The sequence below is a fragment of the Camelus bactrianus genome, chromosome 12, assembly GCF_048773025.1.
Source record: "Camelus bactrianus isolate YW-2024 breed Bactrian camel chromosome 12, ASM4877302v1, whole genome shotgun sequence".
NCBI lineage: Eukaryota > Metazoa > Chordata > Mammalia > Artiodactyla > Camelidae > Camelus > Camelus bactrianus.
The window spans coordinates 10,554,098-10,560,097 of NC_133550.1; the positions used below are offsets into that span (position 1 = coordinate 10,554,098).

Consider the following 6,000-nt stretch of genomic DNA (forward strand, 5'->3'; position numbering starts at 1 on the left):
TGTTTGGGTTTTTTTTTCAAGTAGGTAGGATGCTTGCAAAATTCCAGAGGGGATTTAACATTCACAAAAAGAAGGTATTTTCTTTTCTGTCTTACTGCCACTAGCAAACTCACCCAGCACAAGGTGAAGAGAGGCTAGCTAGCCACTATAGTGACTACACGTTTGATTCTGCACGCTTCAGGCAATTATTTAACACTTGCTCAGGAAGTGGAGTACTGACTAGGAAAGCCTGGCATCTACCCCGGGGCTCTGCAAACATCTATAGTTCGTCCTTTTCAAGTGGAGACTAGGTAGCTCAGCCTGCAGTTCTAGGAGAAATAGGGCGATGGATCTCAAACTTTCCTTTTGCAAAGGCAGTATCTGCAAAAACATTCCCCACTGACAAGTGAGGATAAGTAACCTAAAAAAAAAAACACCTCTTGGTGGAACCTGGCCTTTTGGAAGAGAAGGAGGAAGGGACGTGAAAGCAGTGGGGCAGGAAAATCCTGTACTATTAACAAGATTCCGGAGGCATCTATACAGAAAGAAATGAAAAACCATCAGTTCCTCGAAGCGGTTCAGTTAACGCTATTCAGTTAACGATCCTTTTCCAAAAGCTCTCCGATAGTGTCCTTTACTGAAGCTTTATTTCATTCACTAGAAAAGCGTCCGTTACCAAATCTAAATAAACCTTTAAACAGAAGAGGCTCTGGAACTTATCAAGATGATTCTTTATGAAAACAGTTAAGAGATGGAGACACCAATCGCCTCACTGAAACATCCACCCTCTGCAGACAGGCCCGGGAATTAACTAATCATAAGTGGACAGAAAGTGGGGGTTTCAGAAAGGCGCTTTGACATATCCCATTGATCCTTCTTTGAACGTGACCCCCGACTTCTTATTAGGAGTCCAAAATGGTTACCAAACGGGGTTGGTTCGGTTGAGGGATCGAAGTAAAACCCACTTCAATCCTCGGCCGGGTCGCTCAACGTGTTAGGAGAAATGGGGCGGGGGGCACCGCTCTCGGAACCTCCCTCGCTCGCTCTGATCCCCACTCGGCGTCCCTCCACCCCCGCCCCTACCCTAGCCGCCCAACCAGCATCTGCTATCACCTCTCGCCTTCCCTGGGCGAGCCCCATATAGCCCCTGACCCCCCGGGAAGGGAGGGCTTCCGGGCCCCGGGTCCTCCACCGGCCGCCCGAGTCCCCAGCGCTGGCGGGCGGCGGGAGGCGCGGCTGGGACCTACCTGCAGCCCGGCTTCCTGGTGGCGGCAACACCTAGCGATGCTCCAGCAGCTTCCGCGGGCCCGCGCCAGCCTTATCGCTCTTGCATCGCTTCCAAGATGCCAATCCGCCGTCACCGTTCTGGGGCATAGGGAACCGAGGTCTAGTGGTGTGTGCTCGTGGAGGGCGTGTGAGTGTGGCCCTGAACGTGCGTGTGTGCGCGCGCGTGTGCTTCCTCCTCCGATGGCAAAGAGGGTTCAGGAGTCTCTTGACATCCAAACTGGAATCCCCTTAAAGCGGATGGAAGGTAGCTAGCGAAGGGCTCGTCCCTTTTCTCCCGTTGTTATTCACAAGTCAAAGTAATCAAAAGATTTGTTTAGTAAGGAAAAGCCAAAGTCCCGCAGCCCTCGCCAGCTCCCGCGGTCGCCAGCTCTCCTCGCCGATGCGCGCGGTGCGCTCAGCTTCCCCGACTGCGAGAATCAAGGCGGTCTTGCAGCAATTACCGCTTATTCCATCTCCGATTTGTTTGCTTTTTAACGCCGAGTGAAGACTTTTCCTCCCGCCACACGTCGTCTCTGTCTCTCACACACACGTATCCTCGATTCTCTCTCTCCTGCCCTCCCTTTTGCTCTCCTGGGGAAAGGCAATTGGACTGAAGGGTTCACCTTCAGGAAAACAGCCTCCGCCACGTATTTCTCCAGTTCCCTGGCTCTCCCAGGTCCCGGGTCTCCAACGTGCAGGAGTTGCTGGGGTAAGAAGGAGGAGACGCTCTGAGCTCGGTGGACTTCCGCCCCCAAGACGCTGAAGTTCCCCGATTCAGGTGCTCTTTTTCCCGCTTTTAGCAGACAGGTCCCAGCTGATACCCTCTCGGAGACTGCGCGGAGTCCACTTAGCAGCAACTCCTGACCAGCTGCAGCCCCTTAATTCCGCCTTGAAGTGCTGCGGCCAGAGCCCCAACGCAGCCCAACCACTGCCCCTCTAGGCATCATGGGCTGGGAGGAAGGAAAATCGCTGCTGCCCTCCTGTCCCCAGTACGCTGGCACCGTCTCCACCGAGAGAAGGTGTGAGTTCCAACGTCGAACACCAGCGAGCAGGTGTTGCCTGTGTCACTTCGCTAAAAAAGGGAGGGGAGAGAGAAGGGGCGGGGGACGAGGTCGAGGAAACAAATCCAGATCACCAGAAGAAAACCAAGTAAGCGGTGTAGTAACCGAAGCCTCGTCTCTGCCTCCCACCCTAGGCGTTGCACTGTTAAAAGACCCTAGCGGTACCTTTCAGAAAGTCAACGTAGAGGGCAGACTCCACCCCACCCCCCACCCCAACCCGTTCCACCCAGACCACTTATTAATCCACCCAGCCTGGACGTCTAGGGAGTCCGGAGTGACTGGCTTCCCTGTGTGGCGCAAGGAGAACGCAGGGAGAAAACAGGTGCCAACACTCCAGGTTGAGTTAAGCAGGAAAATGAGAAAGCAGGACCAGGCGGCGTTGCCTCCCTCGGTCTCTCTCCCAACAGCCACTTCAGTTAGCAGCCGCAGCTGCTGCTGAGAGCAAACTGCGGTCTTGCAGAAAAGGAGGCAGTAAAAGATGAGAGGGCGGCAATTGGTATAAAAGCTGGACTATGTCTCCCTCCAGAGGGAGTCTCGGGGTAGACAGCTTTACTATCTGTTAACTAGGACTCCAATTTCTCCACAAAGAAAAAGAAAACAGTATCTGGTTTCAGAGAATTTTGTAGTTTTACAAATTCCAATCTCTAATGGATTTAGAGGATTTGCACTGCAGCCCTACGTAAGTAGAGTCCTTGCTGAAGGAACCTCGGGATATTTACAGAAACTATATAACAAGAACCTGGAAGGTCATGTCCTTACAGGTTTGGTCAATTTGGATGTTGGTTTAAGGAGTATGCATAGGAGCTCAAATGAAGGGTCTTCTTAAGTTCACTTTGATCAAGATTGGCAAATACAATAAACGCTGCACTTACCTTCACCATAACCAGTAGTTTGGCTTTGCTGTGTGTGGGAGATTGGACCCAATTGGTTCAGTTAACAGCAGTGTCACAGATGTTATAATGTTCTGTTACTTCAGTCAAGTTCGAAGCAAGGTTCCATCTGTAACTTTAATATTTAGATTTTTTAAACTTACTATTTGAAATTTTTCATTCAAAATATTTCTGCATGATACAACAAACTAGTAAATATGACAAAAAAGAAGCAGACTCATAGACATAGAGAAAAAACTGGTGGGTACCAATGGGAGGGGAGGAACAATACAGAGGTGGGGAGTGGGAGATACAAACTACTGTATTGTCCAACATGAGGAATACAGACAATATTTTGTAATAACTGTAAATGAAAAGTAACCTTTAAAACTTTATAAAAATTTTTTAAAATAAAATTTAAAATAAATTAATAATAAAAATAAAAAAACAAAAAATATTTCTACATGTTTAAAAAATTATTTTTAAAAATGTATCCAAACTTTGATTAAACTCCTTATCCTTATTCACTCTGAATCTGGAGAAGTTCTATTTTAACTTGATAATCTAATTTAGTATAGGTATAAAGAAAGAAAAGAATTTATAAGAAAATAATTTAGACTAATTGAAGTCATTTAAAATGAGTAGCCAAAACTGAATCATGTGGATTTTACTATTTTAGCTAATTGTATACAGGAGATTTGAATCAAACACATGGCAATCAATTGAGGTATCCTTAAATGGTCTCTTTCAAAAGATTCATGTCCTATGATCAAAGATTTTTATTTCATTCCTCTTATCTTGTAACTTATTTCCCCAGGGAGCAAAGTTTACATTTTAAAACACCTGGTGCTATTTCATTGCAAATCTTAAAGCAATTCTCAGTCTGCTATATTAAGTAATAGGATGGAATCCAAGCAGGAGTGACTGGAAACCCAGGCCCTGTGCTGGGAGGAAAAACCATTTACAAAGTCACTTTAGAACACTGGCCTTCCTTTCTTACAAGAAACATAAAGTATACTTTACAATACTTCTAACTTCTAATTCAGTAACTCTCTGTGATTATAGGAAAACCTATCATTTTATCAAATTGTTAAAACTTTATTCCTACTGTTAAAATGTATGACATTTTCATCCTTATTTTCCTAATTAAACCCATTATGTTTTTGCAAAAATGTGAAAAAAAGTAAAGAGAACAAATGTATAAATTAATTACAAAAAGATCATAGAATTTCTTATCCAAAGTCATATGATTTGGATACATACATACTGAAATTCTGTAATAACTTTGTACTTTTTGTAAATATCCAGATAATGATTTTTAGAGCAAGATATTCCTATTTCTAGCACCTCCTAGACTTTGAAATCAAATGTTTTGTTTTCCCTTTAAAACAAAATGGCAAATACCTCCCTAGTTTGATAGAAATCCTGAGATGGTACTTCTTATCATGTTTATTTAAACTGCCTGCATCCTCAGGTGTAAGCAATAAAAAATAATTACTTGGAATGCAGAACTTCAATAGAAACTCTGGGCATGTGTAGCTATCCATGTTCTGAGGGTTTACTAAGACGTCACCTTGGGGCATTTTAAGCTTTCTGCTAGAGGCTTTCTCTATTATCTCAAATTCTTGTCTCAAATCCTCACAACATGTCATAATGTATATGGTATAACCTCATTTTACATAAGAAAAAAATTGAGACAATTTCACTGTGATTAAGTGGCAAACCTGGGAATCAAACCAGATCAATCTACCTGAATCCAAAACTAGTTTGGGGTTAGGTTTTGGCTTTGATTTTTTTTCCTACCCTCCCTAGTACCATGACTAAAATATTCTACCTTCTATATTATAGGGAAATAAAAATCATTCAGACCTAGATATGGAAAAAACTTAGCCAAAGAATGTGCTTTCATTAATAAGAATAGAAAGAAGTTATTCATGGGAAAGAGAAGAAAAGTCAGCACCAGCTTCCCTCAGCACTCTGCCAGAGTCTAGATAGTAAAACACATGGACAAAAAGTTCTGATTCCTAGTACATACATATAGAGGAGTGCCACTCATTCCCCATTGTCTCTTCTTGTTTTGTTTCTTTGGTGATAACCATTTCATTTCTACCTTTTTTAGTAATGTCTCTTCCACTCTTGTTTCCATGTAATCAGGTAAACAGAAACACAGAATCCATTCCACATAACCTAAGGTGGCGTGTGTATATTATTAACTTTTAGAATCCCCATCACCTAACAGAACCTAACACACAATGAATACTCTATAAATACTTCATGCTCGGTAATTAGGAAACCAAACCGGTCACATGATCAGACTAACAAGCAGCCCTCTGGACTCAGCTGAGCTCACTCTCGTATCTGTGGTCAAGCGGCAGTATGGAGCCTCACTCAACATCTGACAATTGGCTGACTGTAAGTGTGAGTATTGGAGAGTAACTAAGCAACTTGGCCCTATCATCTACCAGGCTAGACTAGCTTTTTAACATGTGGCAATCACGGGCTTCCAAGAGCAGCAGTAGGGGAAGGCTCGATACCTAAGCACTTTCCAAGTCTCTGCTTGCATCATGTTTACCATAGACCCGTCGGCTAAGCAGTTCATCAGGCCAGCCAGATTTAAGAGATGAAGAAAGACTCCATCTCTTAATGGGTAGAGCTACAAAAACACATTCAAGAACCTGGTACTGGGCAGGGGTGATGGGGAGTATTTGTTTTCGGTTTTGCGATCTAGTACAATAGCTATCCCCAGAAAGCTAGCATCTTGCACAGTAGCTTAATCCACCAGGTATCAGGGCTGAACTGTGGACAGCAGAGTATTCCTGTTACAG

General features: G+C 44.1%; 1 protein-coding gene across 2 annotated transcripts in view; it reads right to left on the minus strand.

The window, feature by feature from the left end:
- Positions 1–3,312, minus strand: part of TAFA2 (TAFA chemokine like family member 2) — a 389,458-nt gene extending 386,146 nt beyond the window's left edge. The window contains exons 1-2 of one of the 2 annotated variants that reach the window (XM_074374647.1): positions 3,179–3,312; positions 1,227–2,317 (exon numbers count right to left, since the gene is read on the minus strand). The gene's annotated coding sequence lies outside the window, so the exon portion shown is untranslated. Of the gene's footprint in view, positions 1–1,226; positions 2,700–3,178 lie in introns of those variants that run through there. The other variant, XM_010948968.3, reaches the window with a different exon arrangement.
- Between the last annotated feature and the right edge of the window lie 2,688 nt (positions 3,313–6,000).